We start from the raw sequence: 23,685 nt of genomic DNA, 5'->3' as shown, positions 1-23,685 counted from the left end.
AGATTCATATTAATAAATTTATTATTTCTCCTAAACTTAGCTTTAATTTAACTTTGGTGAGGCACATTCTTAAAAATAGATAATATGTAGAAATTATATAAATTTTGAGACTATAGGCCCACAAAAATTGGAGAGACATTTTTTGGTATATATTGAAATTTTAAAAAGATTTAGAGAGCATATAAGGATTATAAATTTTTTAGAAGGTCATTTTCCATATTAATCCTCATTTTCTATACGAGGATTATAAATTTCAGAGGGCGCAATTGAGAGCTGGAAAAACTGACGATTTATAAAATTATGAATAAAATTTAGGTTTTGTTTATTTTCTAAACTCATCTTAACTCATTATTATAATTTTTTTAAATTTTAATATAAAATATAATAAATAATTCAACTTTTTTAAATTTTAAAATAATAATAATATTAAAATATAATATTTTAATAATATTTTATCGTCTCAATTCAGTTTAACTTAATTCAGTTTAATATTTGATCTGAACCGAACATAAGGGTGGTTTGAGTTTTCAAAAAATTTGCCCGGTAAGAACGTCGTGGGCCTGCCACTGATACTCCTGTACGTCTGTCCACATGACATGTGTACGTAAAATGAACCAATATGGCAATGCACAAACACGATAAAAAAAAAAAAAAAAAAACAAAGCCAACGATTTAAACAGTACTAATTGGCTGCTATTTATGCAAACACGTATATAATTAATAGCTCAGAGTTTATAATGGGGTCGATTTATTAAAAGAATACAGACCTTAAATAAGATACCTAGCAAAACAAATACACGCAAACACTTAATTCAAGCCCCAAAAATAAGAATAAGTACTTATTTGGTAAAACGTATGATATAGTTTCCATATCATGCATGTTTCAGGTGCAATTAGAAGTGGATCATGATCTTGATGATCAATTCGATTCTTCAAAGCCAGGGAGTATTATAAAGGGGAGTAACAACCGATTTAACTTGAAGATACTTGTGAAGGGCTTCCAATCCAAGATCTCTTCCAAATCCACTCATCTTATACCCTCCAAAAGGGCAGTCATTGTCGAAAGCGAAATAACAATTGATCCAAATGGTGCCGGCACGGATTGATCTTGAGACAGTGTTAGCCACGTTTATGTCCTTGGTTAAGATGCCCGCTGCTAGGCCATATCTAGTGCTATTGGCCCTCTCTATCGCCTCCTCGATTGTTCTGTAGTACTCGTTATTAATGTTCATGAGATATATAATATTTAGTAAAAATAGTGAGCATTTCTATCTATCTGCAAGTAGTAATAGAATATTGCACGTACGTGCTGCTAAACATGATCATGAGGCAAACCCTCAAAACTATTATGACCAATTAACAAAACTGATGGACTAATTTTTTTCATAGAATGTACAAAAAAGTGGTATTAGAGCTTTTGTACTCACTTGAACTTCGCAAGAGCCATTACAGGCCCAAATATTTCATCTTTTGCTATAAGCATTTCTTCCTGTGCATGTCATGGACCGAAGATCGATCAATAATATAACAGATGAAGGGAAAACGAGTACTTTAGCCTTTAATTCCACATGACTAATTACATATATATACATATATACAGACATGACTTACCTTGACTTCAGAGAAAATTGTTGGCTCAATGAAATATCCCTTCCCACCCAATGGCTTGCCCCCTGTTAAAAGGGTGGCTCCTTCTCTCTTTCCATGCTCAATGTATGAAAGAATTTTTTCAAACTGCTTCTTGTCGACCTGCACATGCAGCATGATACCAAAACGAAAAACTCAATCAAGTTTATAAATAAACCGGTTCATGTACTTTACAATAAATAATGCCATGCAATCATGTCTTTTTGTTGTTGTTTTGGACCATACGCAGCTTTAATGGGATTATGGGCCCAATACACTTCCTTGTTCATGAGTACTTATTGGATCATTTCCTTGATTAATTATTCCTCTTCTCCCAGACTGTTCGTGGCTGTTAGTTGCTTGGTACCCCACGTCGATCGCAGAGAAAAAAACATAGGAAATGATATATACACAATTATTTTTCAATTCTTATATGTACAACTTCTTAATAAAATATTTTTAGTTTTGAATTCAAATCGGTGAAAGTTAAATAAAATTCAAATAAGTTTTAAAAAATAGTATTTTTTTGAAAAATATTGTAAAAGTTGTAAACTATAAGAAAATTACTTTTTTGTGACTAGCTATTTCCTGTGAAAATGATTATTTCCTACTAAAATAAGTCTGTTTTCGTCGTAAATAATCATTATCGCTACAAATAATTTGTTATAAATGCTCGTTTTTCTTGTAGTGTATATATATATATATATATATTTATATATATATATCACCTTAGAAAACATATGTATAGATCATGAAAGCTAGCCTCAATTCATACCTGCGGTCCTTGTTGAACTTTAGGATCAAAAGGATCCCCAACTACCCAAGCTTTTGCCTTCTCAACTAATTTCTTCACAAGTTCGTCATATATCCCTTCTTGAACATAAACACGAGAACTTGCCACACATATTTCTCCCTGATATATAAAAGTACCAAAGAAAATTGTCATTTTAAGGTACAATTTTTTAGCTAAATTAGTTTTCTAAAATGCAACTTTATTTAAAAGAAAAAAAAAAAAAGAAGCAGCAAAGAAAACATGAAATTTACGTACCTTGTTATGTAGGATGCCGAAAATGGCTAGCTCAGCAGCCATATCTACATCGACATCGTCAAAGATTATGAGGGTGACTTGCCACCTAATTCAAGTGAAACCACTTTCAAATTACTTGCTGCTGCGGCCTGCATTACCTTGCGTCCAATTTCGGGAGAGCCAGTAAAACTAACCTGAAATTAAAGACCATCACTCTAGATTCAAGAGCACAGTACCCCAAAGCAATGAACTTATTCATGACCAAGACATTTTTGCAAAAGAACATAAACAAGGGATCGAAACACTCAATTAAAAGTCAGAAATTACAGCATCAACATCCATGTGAGAGCTAATTGCAGCACCAGCAGTTGGTCCAAATCCGGTTACAACATTGAGCACTCCATCAGGGATACCGGCCTTGAACAAGAAAAGATATTAAATGGGACAAATATCAGGAGGAACTCATGAGTATATATGAAAGCTAGAAAAGGCAACTATTGTATTGAATATGGATAAGGATATATAATGTATGGATGGAAAATGACTTCACTACTAATTAAGGACTGGATTTGAGCCAGTTGAGGAGTCACTCAACAAACCAGAAGAAGATGCATATGATCAGATTTTCACTTACTAGCTTAGCCAGATGAGCATAGTAAAGAGCCGATAGAGGAGTTTGTTCCGCGGGCTTGACAACCATAGTGCACCCTGCGGCTAAAGCGGGGCTAATCTTCAGTAAGAACATCGTCGTAGGGAAGTTCCAGGGGATGATGTGTCCCACGACACCAATAGGTTCGAGCAATGTGTATCCATGAAACTCACGTGACATCTTCAATACCTTCCCATGAATTTTGTCAGCTGCACCTGCATAGTATCGGAGAGTACTTGATGCATGAGGAATGTCTACGGCCTTCCCATAGTGAACAATTTCCCAGCATCAATTGTATCCAAGGAAGCCAATTCTTCTACATTTTCATCAATCAAGTCAGCGAATTTCATCATTATCCTTGCTCTCTCCTGCAGCGTACGTACAATTTCCCATTAGCCGTTGCAAATTAAATCTTGGTCCTTTACAATGAACTGCGCGCTTGCACTTAAGGGGGTTAATTGAGAATTAAAGCAATAATCTGATCATCAAATGGCACTTGTCATCCAATTCTGATCGTTGAGTTGGATAAAAATATGTACATGCATTGATACAATCTCGATAAAAAAACAAAAAACTCGTTATAACTTTTTTGAGTTTTCATGATCATATCCTACATAGATCTTTCCAGAATATATATGCAATAAGACTCATGTTCGATTATGGGATTGATATCATTTAATCTTAAATACTATAAGAAAACAATTATATATCTCTCAGTATCATGTGTAATGTAATTATCTCTATCATTTTTTCCTTCAATGAAGCCTCATTGACATAAGCGAGGCGAAGAGGCTGCCGCCCAGCACTCTATTAATTTATCACTCATAAATATAAATTTTAAATGGATCGGACCGGAGTCGCGTGAAATTGACTAAAATGTTTTCAGATCAGTTGAAATCAATTTTTTGACCTAGTCGCGAATTTGGGACCACTATTAAGTTAATTTTCTTTAATTTGTGTGAAAATACATTATTTATTTATTTATATAATGGCTTAAGTTTTAAAAGAGAAATACATACAGAGCCAGGCAAGCGAGGCCATGGACCATGGTCGAAAGCCTGTCGGGCAGCTTTCACCGCCAAATCGACATCTTCTTTGTCTCCTTCTGCAATTCTCGCTATAGTTTCCGTTGTTCTTGGATCTATGGTCTCGAACGTCTTTCCTGATTATTACCAAAGAACAAAATTAATGATACGAAAATTACATACAGCAAATTAAAAACTTTATTGTTGGACTCGGCCTGTGGATCAATGCAATAAAGTTGATAAGTGGCTTTCATGCATGCATTACCTCAGACGTCTCAGGAACCACACATAATGGCCGATTGAAATGCAGTTATAGATCATACACCATGCACCTCGTGACAACATGCTCAATTCCATGTACGAAAACTTGATAATTATAAGGTATTGTACTAGTTTTTGTAAACTACTACGTCGTACTTGATTTTAATTTACGATGGGCCGACTGACTTATTTGATCATGAATTAAGAAGAGGTTAGTCACTGGAACTTACTTATACGTACAGTTCTTTCGGTGCTTAATATTTTCGTACGTAATTAACAGCCAGAACCCTCCGCTGTTCTATATATGTACCTTGTTGGTCGGCTGCAATATATATATATATATATATATATATATATGCTTTAACTAAATTAAATTCATGAAATAAACAATCGGAGTAGCTAGTGGCATGCGTATAATGTATTTGTATGTAAATATAGATCATGAACAAACGATGATTAATTCTTCTTTTCTCTCAGCTTGTAGTTTGTTTAGATCCTTTCGGGCCTTCGGCCTTTTGGCTTTAGCATAAACTGCTTGTCATAATATATATATATATATATATATATATATATATATATATATATATCTCTCTCTCTCTCTCTCTCTCAAGTGATAAACTAACTAAAAAGTTGGGAAAACAAAGGGGAAGTCCTGAATATATAATCCGGAAAATTTACAAACGTACGTAGTAATTAGTTTGATAGAGAGAGATCTAGATCATGGGTAGTAATGAAAACCTGAAATGGAATCAATGAATTCTCCATTGATGAACAGCTTGGTGAACTTGATGGTCGGGTTCTTGACAAAAGAGGCTGGGCTATCATCAGTATCGCAATGACCCCCCATCTCTCTGATCTCTCTCTTTCTCACTTAATTTTCTCTTTCACGTTTGTGAAGGTTGATCTCTTCCAGTACTGATCTGGTGATCTTTGTTAAATTGCGACACATACGTCCACACACAAACACACAGACATATATATATATATATATATATATATAGTCTCTCTCTCTCTCCCTATATATATATATATATATATATAGAAGCAGTACTGGCTCGTTCCCCTCTTCCCCTGGCCGGCACGACTGGGGTCTGGTGCCAGCTTAATGCGCCCAACTGGGTCACAATATGAAAGTCTCGTGCACTAGTCTGGCTTTATTTTCAAAAACATTTACGCAAGTCTCGTACAACCGAAACCGTATATCAATGTGTCGGCGTTGTAGCTGTCATCTGGGTTACTGTGGGCTCTTTGAATCCGAGCAGATAATATAATATCTCTTGTTTCTCTCTTTGGGGTAATCGTGATGGACTGTATCAAAGATCATCAGTTCACACGCGAGTAAAGAATATATAATGTATAATATATATATATATATATATATATATATATATATATATATATATATATGCAAGTTAATTAATGCTGTCGTCAAGGATGACGATTTTATTTAATTAAATAAAATACCAATTTGCTTATGTATTAGAGACCAATATCGGATTCCTATAACGATTTAGAAAGTCATGAGCGATAAGTCATAATTGTTAAAAAAAACGATCTACTCGAGATTCTTCATTTATTTATATATCTATTCAAATACAAAAAAGAAGGTTACTGGCCTCTGAAATTAACAACAACAAGAAAATGATTAGGGCAAAAAAAAAAAAAAAAAAAAAAAACGGATTCATTGATATTAATTTTTTGGATATATAGAAAGAGGAGTTATATTATCATAATTAAAAGATATATATCATTATAGACTAAAAAACAAGCTAGAAAAATAATGCAATTATATATATCATGTATATATCTTTTTTCCTGGCCGCCGCCATCATAAATATCGCAATGAAAAACTTACTTTGTTTTCCTTTGTTGACTACATTGATAATCGGTCGAACGTTGATTATATATAATCCTAGAGATCCACGAAAACGGAGTTATTGACTTAATTGTGTGAGATGAGGACATGCATGATGCATATATATATGAATATGTGGGAATTTGGGAGGATTATATTATATATATAGATCAGGCCGACCGGAAAAAGAAAATAAATAAGATAAGAAAAATATGGTACCCTGGCCGTCTCCGGTACTGGTGCCAAAATTGGTGAGGATTAGCTCTGGCGAATGAGCTTTGTTGATTGGCTGCTTCGCTATAAATTAATATTAATTATTCATATAATATATGTTTATTATGATAAAATAACATTTTGTTGACTGATTAGCTTTGAATTCTTCGTTAACTTGTCAATTACCACGAAATGTAGCCAATTAGATCGATGGGACTAGCTACTAATTAATTTTATCCATATATATATATATATATATGTATGTATATATATTTTGAGGGTTGTTTGGAATATTTCCCGGGCCGGCCTGTTACGTACGTAATCTTTGAATATGTGAGAGATATATAATTATATATATATGGACATTTTATATATATACATATATAGGATTAGCGAACTAGTCAAATTAACCGATTGATTTAGATGTTATAAAGGAGGAAAAGTTAACATTTGACTAAATATTAAAAATTACCGTGTAAATGTCGCGTACATATATAAATAACACGTGACATTTCTAAGAGATTGAATTGGAGGAATTATATATCTTGATCTATCTATCCGGCCTATACATTTTAGGCCAATTACTTGAATAAAGATAGCCGGTAAAGTTAAGGTCGATAATAACAATTAAGATGAAGAAAATTATAGTTTCTCATATATATATATATATATATATAGGTTTGTTCTGGAGGTATTTTTCCTCTTTGGCTCTAGGGTTGCGTAGAGTGTTGTTTTTTCACTGTTTCGGGCAGTTTTCGTACTTGAGGATGGATGATCAGCTGGAGGATCTGTATCAAGGGTTATCGTTGACGTCTCATAAGAAAGAGGAAGTGATTGTGGATGCTGGATTTCTGGAAGATATCTCTTTATATGTAGGGAAGGGTTTGATTGCAACCTTACTAACTGAGAAACACTATAACATAGAGGTTTTTAAGGTGACTATGCGTCATGCATGGCATCCACTGCAAGCTATTTGTTTCCGCGATCTGAATTCTACTCTAACTTTAGTTGAATTTGATAATATGTGCAATAAGGAACGTGTGGTAAGAGAGGTACCATGGGCTTTTGATAAGCAACTGGTGTTGGTTCAGGAAGTGGATGGTAGTAAACAAGTTAATCAGATTCACTTTCATGAAGCCACTTTTTGGGTCATAATTCATGATTTTCCTTTGAGGGCCAGGAATGAATTTGTGGGGAATCTAGTAGGGAGAAAAATTGGGAGAGTTGAAAAGGTGGATTTAGAGAAGGGGGAGTTGGCTTTGGGGGAGTTCTTGAGGGTTCGGGTTACGTTCAACATTGATACTCCTCTATTACGAGGTACAATGTTTTGTATGGGCGATGGCAATGCTGTGTGGGTAAGGTTTTCTTACGAGAAATTGCCCAGCTTCTATTACTAGTGTGGGTGTTTGGGTCATGGGGATAAGGAGTGTAAACTGAAGAAGTAATCTGATTGTGTATATGAGGCAGAGGTGCTTCTGTATGGTAGCTAGTTGCGAACTACTAGTTACGGCGATTGTTTCAGAGATGCTCGTTCATGGGAAAGGAAAGAACTAACTAGAATGGCAACACGAGTGCCAAGGGGAAGGATATAGATCTGATGGTTGCTATGGTGCCTGTGGATGAGATAACTGCTCCTGATGTCACGGTGTCATCCAAGCGGAAAGCCGTAATGGATCACGAGAATTTAGCATCACTTTCTGTCGATCCTATGGAGGAAAACTCAGTTCAGTTAGTTGAGGGGGGCAAGAAGTCAGTATCAGTTATTGAGGAAGTTTAAATGCATGGAGATGACAACGCTTACGCGGGAATTAGGGAAATTAATACGGAGTCGTTTGATGAGCATATGCATAATGGGCCGAAGGGGTTTTCTTGGCCAACATAGAAAGAGAAGACAAGTTTTGAAAATGGGCTCAAGTATGGTGAACTCTCAATGGGCCAATCTGCTATGGGTAGGCCTGATGGGGTTAGTAGCCGTAGGTGGAAACGACTATCATTTCTCTCTTCTTCTACAACTTCTAATTCCAAAGTCACCCAATGGCTTTCCATTTCTAAAAAGAGAAATGGATTGATTCGGTAGATGATGGAGCTAGCAGGGTTGTCAGACCAAGGGTTTCATAGGAGATTGAGGTGCTTGATGTGTCTGAAACAAACAATGTTGAATCGATGGTGGTTGTTGATCAGCACTACCGAAACCCATGAAGATCATATCTTGGAACGCCTGTGGGCTTGGATACCCATGAGGCGTTCGTGCCCTCTGCGATTTGGTGAAGAGGGAAGCTCTCGACTTGTCTTGTTTCTCTGGGAGACAAGGCTTAAAGCTCGAGAATTCGAGGTATGCAAATTTAAATTAGGTTTTGTCAATTTTTTAGTTATAGACTAATGTGGTAGAAAGGAAGGTTTGGCTTTATTATGGAGAAATGATTTGAATCTGCCAGTTCTTAATTACTCAGCGAGTCATATTGATTTTGTTGTGGAGGAAGTGGGAGGAGGATGTTGGTATGTAACTGGGATTTATGGTTCCCCTGATGCCAGTACCAGGTTCAGAACCTGGGATTTGATACACTTTGTGTAGAAGAAATGAGGAAGCATGGATGGTTATGGGGGATTTTAACGAAATTCTCCATCACAATGAGAAGTGTGTTGGGGGGGGGGGGGTGGGTAGGCCACGACATGAGGGGCAAATTGATGCTTTTTAGGAAGTGGTGGATGCTTGTTCTCTACGGGATTTGGGGTTTAGAGGAAACAAATATACTTGGAGGAATCGTAGGCAGGGTTCTCTTTGCGCTTGTGAAAGACTTGACAGGGTGTTAGTAAATTCTCAATGGTGGGGTCAGTTTCCTAGTGCATCTGTTACTCATGGGTTAGTAGCTTACTCTGACCATGTACCCATTTGGGTTAAAACTGAGGGTGACGGTGGTTCTGGTAGAGTTAAAAAACAGTTCAGGTTTGAAGAAATGTAGGTAGAAGAGCAGGCTTGTAAGAACATTATCAAGTCTACATGGAGGATGAGGGAAGATGGTGAGGTTATTCAGAATGTTATGGACTCAATTAAAGAATGTGGTATTTAGTTTGATTGATGGAATGGGTCGTCTTTTGGTAATGTTCAAAAACAATTAAACTGGCTAGAAAACATATAGAACTATTGCATGAACAAGATCCTATTGGGGAATGCAGTGCTGATCATAGCAAGGCTCGAGATGAGGTGCAAAAATGGTTAGAGAGAGATGAGGTAATGTGGAGGCAAAGATCTAAAGTCTTGTGGTTAAAAGATGGGGATAAAAACTCAAAATACTTTCACATGAAAGCCCCTATGAGAAGAAAGAAGAATTAGTTGGTAAAAATACAGAATTCTCAAGGGGATTGGCAGTATGGCAATCAGATAGACATGATTATCTTGAATTATTTTGCAGATCTGTTTACCAGTTCAAACCCAAGGGGTTCCACTGATTTTATGGCTTCTATGTTTGGTCGAGTAACAAGTGATATGAATGAATCTTTATGTCAGGCTTATATTGAAGCTGAAGTTGAGAATGCACTGTCACTTATGAGCCCTTCCAAAGCACTTGGCCTTGATAGAATGTCACCCACATTTTATAAAAAATATTGGCATGTCATTGGGAAGTCATTTTCTGAAGTTGTGTTGAAAGCATTAAATACATGCGTGTTTTCTTCCAATCTTAACCATACTTATCTTACTCTAATTCCCAAGAAGAATGATCATGCTGTAGTTGCTGATTATAGGCCCATTAGTTTATTTAATGTAGCCTATAAGCTTATTGCTTAGGTAATTACTCATAAATTAAAATTAGTGCTGCCTAGCATTATTGGTGATTCTCAAAGTGCATTTGTACTTGGTCGGTTAATAACTAATAATGTTCTCATTGCTTATGAACTAGTGCACTTTTTAAAGCATAAGAAAAAAGAGAAAAAAAAAAGATTTATGTCTATTAAGTTAGATATGAATAAGGCTTATGATCGTATTGAATGAAATTTTCTTAGAACTGTGATGAGAGTTTTGGGCTTTAAGCAGTCCTTCATTCAGTTGGTTATGTATTGTGTGCAATCAGTTTCCTCTTTCTATTTTGATTAATGAGGATCCGAAATGGCCTATTTATCCTTCTAGAGGTTTGAGACAAGGGGACCCTCTGTCCCCTTATCTGTTTTTACTGTGTACTAAAAGACTTTCAACTTTGTTAAAACAAGCAGGGGGTCGAGGTGAGATCTCTGGATTAAAAATTTATAGGGGTGCTCCAAATATCAACCATCTGCTTTTTGCAGATGACAGTGTCATCTTTTGTAAGGCTGATGTGGAGAAAAATAAAAGAGTCCAACTTGTTTTAAAAGCTTATGAGAATGTTTCTGGGCAAAAGATTAATAAGGATAAAATAACTATAGTTTTTAGTACTAATGTAGAAAGGAGGTTGAAAGAGGAGATTAAACTATTATGGAGTAATAGTGAGATTCAACAATATGAAAAAATCTCGGGTTACGTCCTTTAGTTGGTAGATCTAAGTACAGAGCTTTCCAGTCTAGTAAACAAAGAGTGGAAAAAACTTCAAGATTGGAAAGAAAAATTACTATCTCAGGGTGGAAATGAAGTGTTATTGCAAGCAGTGGCTTTGTCTATCCCATCCTTTTCTATGAGTTGTTTCCTTCTACCATTAGATTTATGTTCTGATTTGGAGAGTTTAATGGCAAAATATTGGTGGGGGCAAAGGCATGATGAGAAAAGAATCAATTGGGTTAGTTGGGCTAAAATGTGTGAATAAAAAATAATAGGGGGTATGGGATTTAAGGATCTTAGAAATTTCAACCTTGCCTTTCTTGCAAAGCAAGGTTGGAGGTTATTGTAGGATGATGACTCACTTCTTCACAAATTGCTTAAAGCTAGGTACTTCTCAAAATCTAGCTGCTTTTTTTTTTTTTAATGCAAATTTGGGTTATTGTCTATCCTATACTTGGAGAAGTATATGAGAGGCTAAGAAGTGGGTGAAGGAAGGTTGCGGATGGCGCATTGTTATCTGTCCAGGTAATGTAGCAGACAAACGGATTTGGAGCTATGAGAGGTCTGGGCAGTTTTCAGTAAAGAGCTGCTATCTTTGTATTTGCTCTTGGGGAAGGGGTTGTAATGTTGAATCTTCAAGCATGAACATGCAAAAGAGATTGTGGAAAGTATTATGGAAGATGCAGGTCCCTAACAAGATTAAAGTCTAATTTGCTTGGCAAGTGTGTAGAGAAGGTTTGCCAACTAAGGAAAATTTGCTAAAGAAAAAGGTTTGAACTTGTGGCTTGGGTAGCCTTTGCGTATTGTCACAAGAAGATATGCATCATGCTCTGCTTATGCCTAGCAACACTAGCTTAAAAGTTTTTGACATAGCTTTGAAGCTAGTAGAAGATAACAAAGCTGATAAACTAGATTTATTTTTCAGTTTAGCTTTGGCCTTCTGGTATAGAAGAAATAAGGTGGAATTTGAAGAAGTGTGGCTGAGTCCAAAATCTGTGATTAATCACGCTATAGGCCGTTTTGAAGCAGTTAAGGTTAAAACTAATGTGCAGTTGAGATCTCACTTCAGTTGGCATCCACCTCCTGTTTCAGTGTTAAAGTTAAACACAGATGGGACTATGTTTGAAGATATGCAGAGAGCAGGGATGAGAGCTATTCTTAGAGATGCAAATGGTAAAGTGCTTATGGCTGCTTTTAGGGCAGAAAATGAAGTACGTGGAGCATCCAGAAGTGATTGAGTTATTGCCAATACTCTGAGGATTGCAGCTATGTTCTACTATGGGCATCTCACATATTATTGTTGAAAGTGATTGTCACTTCTTATTCAATCTCTTCAAAATGATAATATGGGTGATTCTTTGCTAGGTGCACTGTTTACTGAAGCTCAAAGGCTTAAGTATTGTTTTGTTTCTTGTTCATTTAATCATGTTTATAGAAAAGGAAATAAGGCTCATGCTCATCTACGTGCCCATAATGCTTGGAGAGTTGAGAATATTCAAATGTAGTGATATTGTATTCCAGACTTTATTTCTCAAGCCATTTAGCTTGATTAATGTCTGTAATCGTTTTCTCTAATGAAATGAATGGATGATTTCTTATATATATATATATATATATATATGTAATGAGTCCACGTTAAAAAACACTTTGCTCATCAACAAGATCAATAAGTTCCTAATTAAGATTAATTGAAGTTGTAAAGTGAGAACTCTGCATCATGTATACCTTGACTTCCATCACCTTTCCGATGAGAAGGGCATGTGTCGACGGAAGGTCGTCATGAGATTTTTGTTGGTAAAGCAAGCTAGCTAGCTAGGGTTAATTACCAAATATATGGATGGAGATTATTATTTTATAAAATTAAAACAATATTTAATCTAAATGTTTAATAAACTATTGATCGATCATCTAATTTCTATCTCAAGATGATCAGTTTGAGGCATCCATGCATGTGAATTCATTTAAATTACTCTTGATCTAAATTAATTTACAACATCACGAATATCTTTTTTTTCATTAATATGGTTTTGCCTACATGCGATCAATTGTACCACGACGTTATATATATATAAAAGCTAGTTTGATCCACATGCAAGTGTACTATTCTTGATCAGTGAGATGCAACTTTTTGGTCATCAGTACGTGCGTATAAGATGATCTAGGCATATATATAGTTTTGTCCAAATCATAAAAAGTATTATTAATGTATTTTATCATATGATCATGATGTCTGTTATAATTTTATCTTGTATTTGTTAAAAGAGAAATTATTTGTACAAGTCTTAAATAGATAAATCTCATACAATTTTTTGTAAAAAAGTGAACCCCATTTAAAAAAAGTATAAAAAAAATTATTTTTTATTAATAGAACCCACGTTTAAAAAATGTTTGTATAAAAATAGATAAGTATCATATAAATCATTGTAAAAAAGTGAACCTCATTTAAAAAAAATATATAAAAAAATTATTCTTTATTAGTAGAACTCACGTTTTTACAAAATATTTATATAAGACTTGTATATTTAAGACTTATACCTATCATTACTCCGTGAATATATAAATTCCGTCTGTTCTGTTCAAACAAATAAAGTTGAAGCCGTCTGATGCTAATTCCGTCTGATGCTAAATTCCGACCAAATGATTCCATTAAGTCAAACAAAATATGCCATTATAACAACAAATAATAATAATAATAATAATAATAATAACTAATTGATCAACAAGTAGCTGTTCTCCGATTAGGAAATAAAATGTAGTACTGCGTACCTCTTTATATATGTATCCATGATCGATCATGTGATCTTGATTGGAATAGCGTACGTGTCGTATGCGAAATGGAAATGTTCTCTTAAGAATTGTACTCATTAATATAATTATATATTTATTTATTTATTTGGTAATAACTCATGATATCTGGATTCTAATTTTTTTTTTTTAATCAAACCATATCTTTGTATTCATCAAGAATTAATCAATAAACAATTTGTCCTGTAAAACAGAACTAAAACAACCCCAGGGCCATCATCTATTAACACCAGTTCTTCATTGAAACTCCAAGGGGTTGACCAAGTGGACAAGGCCTTAGTTTTGGGGTATCATTTTCTTCAAGGTCCAAGGTTCAACACCTCATAAGTGTAAACAATCATATGGAGAAAGTCAGCAATTTAACTAGTTCCGTATAAGGGGAACTTTCTAGAATGCGGTGCACGAGACCGGGGTTTACTCTACAGGAGTGGGTCCGAAGGGTCCTACCTTAGAGAGGTTCCCCGACATATAAATAAAAAAAAGTTCTATATTATAAGCAAATTTTGATAGAAAATGAGCTACCCTATTCACTTGATCCCTCACTACAGCATAACTGGTTTTTTGGGATGAAAATATCAATTTTGTCCCAAAAAATATTTTTTAGAACAAAATTGAGTAAAACCATTCGATCACGTTTGAATGGAATTTTTTTTGGGATGCTTGAATTTCATTCTAGAATCACGTTTGAACAGTACAAAATTAACGTTCAAATGTATTGTAAGTTCGAACGCGTCCTTCATGAGTGGTTGATTGATGCCAGCCCATTTGACTAAATAGGCATGAGGAAGCGATCGAACAAACAATTTGATGGTTGAACAATAAAATATGTTTGAACGGATTGAGTAAGACGTTCGAACTGACCATGATAGGATCGATCGATTTCATATTAGTAGACGTTCGAACGTTTAATTCACATTTGATAATTCGTTCGAATGGTTTCATGTACTGTTCGAACGTTTAATTTGGATTACATTAGAATGTTCTGTATCAATGTCCAAATGATTTTACTCATCTTGTTCGAACGGTTTTTGCTTGTTTGAATGGTAACTATTTTATTTTACCCAATAATTAAAAACCAAATAGATATACAGAATATTTAAAAAAATACATTACAATTTGTTCAATACCCATAAAAACTAGTATAATAAGTGCAAACCAAATAAATAAAACAGTAGTAGTACTAGTGTTCTTTGTACAAAAATAGATTCCAAAATTTGTACACATAATGTAAATATGTTGCTTGGAGGCCTGAACTGTTGCATAAGCATATGCATTTGGAGTTGCACATCTCTCCTGAACTCTTGTTGTTGTTGTTCTTGTCGTTTCATGCGTATCTCCATATCTGCTTGTTTCGCCAATTGAGCCTCTAACTCATGTTGCCTTACAGTCAATTCGTCGATCTTGGAATTCGCTTTGTCTAACACTATAGAAGTATTATAGGCAAACCTGGACGATGAGGAAGAGCTAGAAGGTTTTATATAGCGACCCAAACCCCTCAAATATCCTAAACATTGACCTAGAACTTGTGTAAAATTTCAACATCACTTGTCGAAGAATTTTGATCTGACGCAAATTCAGCACGTAAGGCAACCATTTTATCCTACACACAAGAGAAATAATTAATATTGTCACAAATATTCAAATATGTTTAATAAAAACAGATTATAATACTTACATAATTTTCACGAACATAGGGATGAGTCCACTCTCCATTACGATCAGTATGTGATGCATCATATAATTTAGCAAATCAGAATTTGTATTTGACTTTTGCTACAAGAGACATTTGTTGAAATATAAAGTAATTAAAATACATCCAAATAACAAACTATATACAATAAGAAAAAATAAAATAACATTACCAATTTCTTAGAGAGGCGATGGAAAGATCTTGAGCCTATATGATGATGAATTTTCAATTTCAATCTATTTGTTTTATTTATAGAACTTCGCTCCTGCATAGAAGTTGTAAATATTAAGAAGCAAAAATTATAAATAGGACACGTAAAGAAATTCATGTAAATTATCTTATATGATAGAGCCTCAAACATGTCATAAAGTTTTTCCCAATCGGAAGGTCGGACATCTTGAAAATGATGCTGGCGTGCATCTTCCTTGTTCTCAAACTTATTGTAATGCTTATAACACTTCGCCTTATATTTGCATAATGTATTACACATAAGCTCATCAACAGTCTTACGCTCGGTCTCTCTTCAACCAAGATTTAGTTCGAAATCATCATTGAAAAATATATACACAAAGATATTATCACCCAGGATATTCTAAATTTTGCATATATATTAAATAATATTAATACAAATCAATTATTTAAACATTACCAAACAACGTTTTTTGATAAGCTCTTTCATATGTTTGGAAACTTTCTGCCATGAACTCGTAGCCAAAGGTATATAAGCTCATGTAAGAGCACCAATATGTGATACAAGCCAAACTGCTTGTTTTCCTTCGCATTCGGTATATTCGCCAGGAATGTTAAACCTTAATCTTACCCACTTTACGATATTTTTCTAACTTCATGCCTCTAGTAGTGCCTCGACCTTGACGAGATTATATTGTTAACTCTATAAAATATTTAGTTCGATGTAGAGACAAAGAAAATGATGGTTAGGAACAATATAATATGTATGAATGATCTTAATAGATACAAAATGACTATTAGATTTTTACATTGTTCTGTAGAGTCAATCTTTAATGGTGAGTCAGACGGAGAGCAATGAATAGGTGGAGATGAGATGCGAACTTCCTTCATCTTCGGTGACATAATTTTGAAATACTGATATATTTATTACATAAAAGATTTGTAATAATGTGTAATGTGAACACAAAACCGGTCAATCATCTGCATCAGTTTCATTTGTAGATTCGCTCTCATCATCTGTAGATACTTCAGATGACTCAACATTTTTCTCAACTGTCACATTAACAATTTCAGCCTCAATATCTTCCCTTTGTAATAGAATCATCTCATTCTTCCTCAAATCCACAAACAAGTTAAAGATGGGTTGACTTTCTTGATATGCTTCTTGAGTAGAAGGATCATATTCTTCTTCATTTCGTTCCTTCGCCTTAAGGATAACATCATATATATTTCTTGAAAAAAACTTTTGTATTACTCGCTATTGATTTTCTAACTCAGGATCATCTAAGTAGAATATTTAAGATGCTTGGGAGACCAAAATAAAATGATCATATTTATACCATTTTTTTGATGTATTAATACTCAAAAAATATTCATTATCGTGTTTTTCCCTTCGAGGATTGCTTAAATCCCACCAATCACACTTAAACAAATACACCACAAGCTCTCCTAAATATCTCATTCCAATTATATCGCCAATAACTCCATAGAAATCAGTATTTTCTCCGTCATGACTTTCTTTGACTAGGACACCACTATTTTGTGTTTTCTTCTAGCATTCTCGATCCATTGTGTGATACATACTTCCTCGAGAAATACATGCAGAATATCGAGCAGCACGTCTTGAGGGGCCACGTGCCAATGCATACAGTTCATCCGATATATCCTTTGGATTATTCGCATGCATTGGTATAACCTACATATTGAATAAAGGATAAACATACAAAAGTAAATAATCAATGTATTTTTTGGTAATTTAGACTCACATCTGTAATATCATTACTCGTTGTTCAAACCATTTCGGGGACTCATCTTCATGTTTCTAGTCTATATCATTTACTTTTGGTTCTTTGAGCATGTTCGTATGATCACTAAAATTAGATATTACAAATAGTTTATATTCTTATAATTTTTTAAGTAAATTACAATATTAATTAACAAATAATGACAACTTACTTCAAATGGCTCTCTATCTTAGAGCAATGTTTAGCATGTACCACTGAACTTTCTCGAACTCTGTTTTATACAAATCATAACCACGTGCTGCACCAAGTGGATATACTTGTTGGGAAAACACAGAAAACTCATTCCTTTGTCTTGCTTGGTTAACATCAAAGTTTCTTTCCGGCCGATCAAACCTCTTGTCAACTTCTTGGAAGTATTTGGAACATAATATATGCCATTCATTGTAAATTAATCCTTTTGGGCGGGCCTTGTTACCCACTGTGCATTTCAACTTTTCAAGAAATCGCTCAATGGGATACATCCATCTATATTGGATTGGTCTTGCAAGTCGAGCCTCACGTGGCAAATGAACAACTAGGTGAACCATGACGTCGAAACTAACAACTACTAGTTAAAAAGTCACAAGTTAAGAGTTGTGGTATTGCACAAGAGAAATTATACTTACAACCGTCTGAGAGAACCGTCGCGTAATCGGCATGCACGTGAAAAATGAAGCTGTGTGTTTCATATATACCAAACAACTGCGTTCCATCATTTTTGCCCTTCCTCTTGAAGAATTGCTCCCTTCGTCTTCCCATAGAAAAACACGAAGCCTTCCTCCCAAATAGACGAAGACATGGTCGCAGCTTCCTTGTTTGCAGGTTCTTCTTCTCATCTACTTCCTCAAGCTCCTAACAAGAATTATGTGTGTGTGATCTTGAATACCCAACACAAATTCTGTACCCAACATAGATGCAACCCGCCAGTTGGTTCACTAGATCACTACTATAGATCTGGTTCTCCTACCTACAACACACGACGTCACTCTCTCTCCTCCTCTCTCTCTCTCAGACGCTTTTTCTCCTATTTTGAACCAAAAGCTTTTGTGGCCGATGGATAATGATTTAGAGTAGATGTTCATGGTATAAACGGTTTTTCTCCTATTTCTTTTTCTTATTTTGTCTTTTTTTTTTTTTTTTTTTTTTTTTGTTCAATGTCTTCTTGCTTTCTCCGAAAGCAAAATAAACAAAGCTTTTAGAAGTTGCGTCGTGTGAGGGACATTAAAAAAAAAAAAAGAAACTTATTTCTAAACATCATTATAACCTTTTTGAACCTACTGCCAATCGATCTGGGTTCGAGAAAATCATATATTGTTTATTTGATGGAGAGAATTTCACCGGTGGGGATAAGTTGGTTATTAATTGGAGTGATATGTGACCCAAAAAGCAGGAGATTGTGGGAGAAGATGTCCCCACTTTTGTGGCCCCCAAATTCCAATAAGATGGCTTCAAAGTGGATTGTATCATTCTTGTACTCCTTTACTGAATCGTATCCAAGAACGACATCATCTAGTTTCCCATTTTTATCAGGGAGAATGACAGAGATCACAATTGCATCGTAGTTGGTAAGCTTCATAGAAAAATCTCCCATCTTCAAATCGTACACTCCAACTTCTTCATTCAACTTGGAATCATTAATAGTCTTAGCAAACAAAAAGAATAGCAGAAAGAAGACATGTGACAAGGATACAAGAGAATTGTACACTCCAACTTCGTCTGTTTGTTGTTTGTTTTTTTTTATTATTATTAAATGTCAACTGACGTAAGCAGATTACCCGGCAATTCCCCACCGCCAGTTGTACGTAGCAAAACTGATTTCACAAAGTGCCACTTCATGAATATAACCCACGAATATGATTAATTCTATTCTCTCATATTTTCAATTTATCTCATACACAATTTTGTAGAGAAACTTTGAAGGACAAACTTCATAATTGTTATTTGCAATTGGTGAATTTATTGTATCCTAGAAGTGAATTGCTTGTAACCCAGTAGCAAACTCTTTCAAGTGTAGACAATTATTACTTTAAAAATAGTATTCTACACGTCTCAAAGTAGCATTTATTTTTTCACTTGTCATCTTTATTCAACATTCTAGCCACCTCTGTTGCCATTAGAAGGTGGCCTAGGCCACCCCAAAAAACCAAAGGAATAATTGCACCACCTAGAAAGATTATACGGGATTGGTGCGGCCACTCCCTTGACTTTTAAAGGCAGTCTAGCCATTCATATAAACGGACGTGGAGCTGGTCTTATAAGTTTTTTTTTTTTTTTTTTTCCCGTAAGAAGTCTACTATTTTATAGATGAAACCAGAAAACTAATACATCATAAGTTGTTTGACCGAAACTTAATTATACAGAGGTGGATCTTTTTCACTATGAAAGGATAGCAGAGAAGGGGGAATTTGGATTAAAGGGATATTGCCATAGGCTTGCGTCGTCGCTGCCCATTGCGCCAAGTTATGCGCGCATCGATTCAATGAACGATGTATTTTCCTAACTTTCCATTCTTTGAAAGAAGTGAGATGATGTTTGATGTCGCCCGTGATTGGAATCATAGTCCAGTCTTGTACAATAACAGGGTTGGATATTGCCTTTATGGTGGTGCTTGAATCCCCTTCCAATATTATTTTTTGTAGACCCAATTTTTTTGCTTCAGTAACTGCCATCAAGGCTGCCTTGGCTTCTCCTAAATTTGGACTCACACTACATATGAAATCAGTAATTACAAAGATAGCTTCTCTTGAATCATTCCAACAAATAGCTGCTATGATAGAGCCTTGGCTCGAACTGCAACATCAAATCTGATAAGGAAATAGCCTACTGGATGATGCCTTAGGTCCATTTCTGGTGATTTATCTTTAATAATGACCCAAGCAGCTAAGTGCTGATTGAAAATGGAGGAAACAGACTCCATGAAGGAAAAAGGTGTTGGAGAGGAGGGAACTTGATTATGGATTTTTTTTATTTCTAAGAAATCAGATACTATTCATAGCTATCAGAGCAAAAAGTTGAAAAGAGTGACATTCTTCATCAAGAATTTTAAGGGCGACTGAAGGATTGAGAATATTTTTTAGCCAAGTCTGAATGGGCTATCTCTAGAAGGAAGAAATGTCAATTGGCCATTTGGAATGCCTCCACAAAATTTTTGAGTAAATGCAATTTAGGAAGAGGTGGGAGGTATCTTCTGGTTCAATGTTGCATAACGGACAGAGAATTTGATCTTCGGTGAGGTGCAAGACATTGTTGATCCTAACTTTGGTAGGAAGAATATCATGACTTGTTTTCCAGAAAAATAATTTCAATCTATCTTGCACTTTCATTTTCCATAAAATCTTCCAATTGAGGCTCTGATTGTTGGGATTAGGAGCGTTATTTTTCTTGGCAAGGGCAGCATAAGCTGATTTAACAGAGAATTTCCTTGAAGAGTGATGAGTCCAAATGATCTTATCTTGAACGTTCTGATAATTATGATTGGCCAGGAGGACTTTTTGGATTTCTCTAGAGGAATGTCTTGAGAAGAGAGTATTGAGAAGAAGAACATTCCAACGTCTTGGTTCATCTAGTATGAGTTCTGAAACATGCATATTAAGATCAGGCTCAAGATTGTTATCAGGATTTGGATCAGGGATAGAGTTATGAATGGTAGGGATCCAGAGGTCAGTCCAAACCTTGGTAGAACTCCCATTATTAATTTGATAGCAGATGCTAGATCTCAAGAAAACTCTCATTTTAAGCAAACTTTTCTAGAATCGGGAGTCAGAAGATTTAGGAGAAACTTCCAAGAAAGTTTTTAAACCAAGGTATTTTATTGAAATGACCTCTTTCCAAAGACTATTTGGTCCATTAAGAAGAGACCAAACATTTTTTGAAACCAGGGCGGAATTAAAAGATGACATAGGTCTGATTCCAAGACCTCCCATTGATTTAGGAATGCATATAGAACTCCAGGATTTTGGGATGAATTTATTTTTCTTTCTATCTTCAAGTCCCCACCAGAATCTTCGGAAAAAGGAATCAAGATTCTTTGTTATTGCTTTGGGGACCAAAGTGTAAGACATCACATACGAAGGAATGGAGCTTGCAACTGCTCTTATGAGAATAGTTTTTGCTGTTTGAGAAAGAATCTTAGATTTTCAACCCTGGAGCCTGTTTTGAACTTTCTCCATTAAATCCTCAAAAAAATTTTTCCTATCGGCTCCATTAGAGAGGTATAGCCCAAGATATCTAGAATTAGGAGGGGGATTCTAAAATTGAAGGATGATTTGACCTCATTAATGGATGCAAGGGAGACATTTTTGCTAAAATGGAGAGATGATTTGGTTACATTGATGCTTTGACCAGACCATTGTTCATAAGTCTTCAGACAATCAAAGAATTTTTTAGCATTATTAGCAGATGCTGACCCAAACAGAAACAAATCATCAGCAAAAAGAAGATGCGTGATGCTAGGACCGCTAGTTGAGAGCTTAATACCCTTGAGGCCACTAGAATGTTCTTTTTGTGCAATGAGTCTAGACAGGACCTTAGTACCAAGAATTAAGAGAAATGACGATAGTGGATCCCCTTGTCGAAGACTTCTGGAAGGATGAAAGAAACCTTGCGGGGAGCCATTGATGATGATTGAATATGTCACTGTGGTGATACATTCTTTAATCTAATTGATCAATTGTTGTCTAAAACCTGTCTGTTTTAGGATATTAAGGAGAAATGACCATTCCATGGAATCAAAAGCCTTAGCCATATCGATTTTAATGGCCATCTGACCAATTCTTCCCCCTTTTTTTTTCATATAGTGGAATATCTCTTGGGCCAAAATAGTATTATCTTGGATAAGACGCTTACGTAAGAAGGCAGATTGGCATGGAGAGATGATAATGGGGAGTATGGATTTAAGCCTATTTGCAAGACTTTTTGCTATAATTTTATAGCAAACATTGGATAGACTTATGGGTCTGAATTGATTGATATCATTTGGATTGCCAACTTTTGGGATTAAAACTAAGTTGGTATGATTGAGTTCCTTTAACAATTTCCCATGGACAAAAAAACTCCTAACGGCGGCAATTAGATCAAATTTAATGACTTCCCAAAAAGTTTTGTAAAAGAGACCCGTGAAACCATCCGAACCGGGAGCCTTGGTAGAAGGAAGATTGTTAACGTTGGAAGCAATTTCATCCTCAGTTCGAATTTTGCAAAGCAGATCATTTTCTTGATCAAAAATTTTTCTTGGGAAAGGAGAATCCATGTCTACTGGGGATGTAGGATATGTGGAAGAAAAAATAGCTTGGAAATGTTCTTGAAGTTTGGATGAGATAATGTTATGATCCGCCGTCCAATTGTTTCTTCCTAACTTGATAAAATCAATATTGTTCCTTCTTTGTCTGATAGAAGTGGAAGCATGGAAGAATTTTGTATTCAGATTAGTGGTTGTCAGCCAAGTTATTCTAGATTTTTGTATCCAGAGAGATTCCTTCCTGAGAAGTAACTCATTAATTTTTTTCTTTAATTTCAGCTTCTGAAGAGCTAGAAAATGGATGAGCATTTTGATCTTGCAGGGATGAGAGATTAGACATTAAGGTTTTAAGATTAGTCTGGATATGACCAAAAGTTGTTTGATTCTAATCTTTGAGGGCTTTCTTGGTGTTTTTTAATTTCCTAGATAAAATGAAAGAGGGGGTTCCCCTAAAGTGAGAATTTCAGGCTTTTTTAATAATTTTGAAAATGGAAGGATCATGAAGCCAGAATTCTTCAAATTTAAAGGATTTTGGAAATGTATTTCTCTTTGTAGTGTCCAAAAGAATGGGAGCATGATCTGATGTGACTTTGGCAAGGATAGTAAGGATGGCATGGGGAAACATATCAATCCAAGAGATATTAGCAATACCTCTATCTAGTCTCTCCTTAATCAGATGAGGGCCAGATCTATTATTGGTCCATGTGAATTTAGGACCCGGAAAGCCTAAATCAACAAAACCAAAATTTTCCATGAAGAGTTTGAGATCCTTGGGTTTTGAGGATTGAGCAAAAGGAAAACCACCAGATTTTTCATTTTGA

At 35.1% G+C, this 23,685-nt stretch overlaps 1 pseudogene; it reads right to left on the bottom strand.

Moving 5' to 3' along the window:
- Positions 1–727: 727 nt before the first annotated feature.
- Positions 728–5,552, bottom strand: LOC121248767 (annotated as a pseudogene).
- Positions 5,553–23,685: the final 18,133 nt, after the last annotated feature.

The sequence above is a fragment of the Juglans microcarpa x Juglans regia genome, chromosome 2D, assembly GCF_004785595.1.
Source record: "Juglans microcarpa x Juglans regia isolate MS1-56 chromosome 2D, Jm3101_v1.0, whole genome shotgun sequence".
Classification (NCBI taxonomy): Eukaryota; Viridiplantae; Streptophyta; class Magnoliopsida; order Fagales; family Juglandaceae; genus Juglans; species Juglans microcarpa x Juglans regia.
This window is presented reverse-complemented; position numbering and strand designations above follow the sequence as displayed.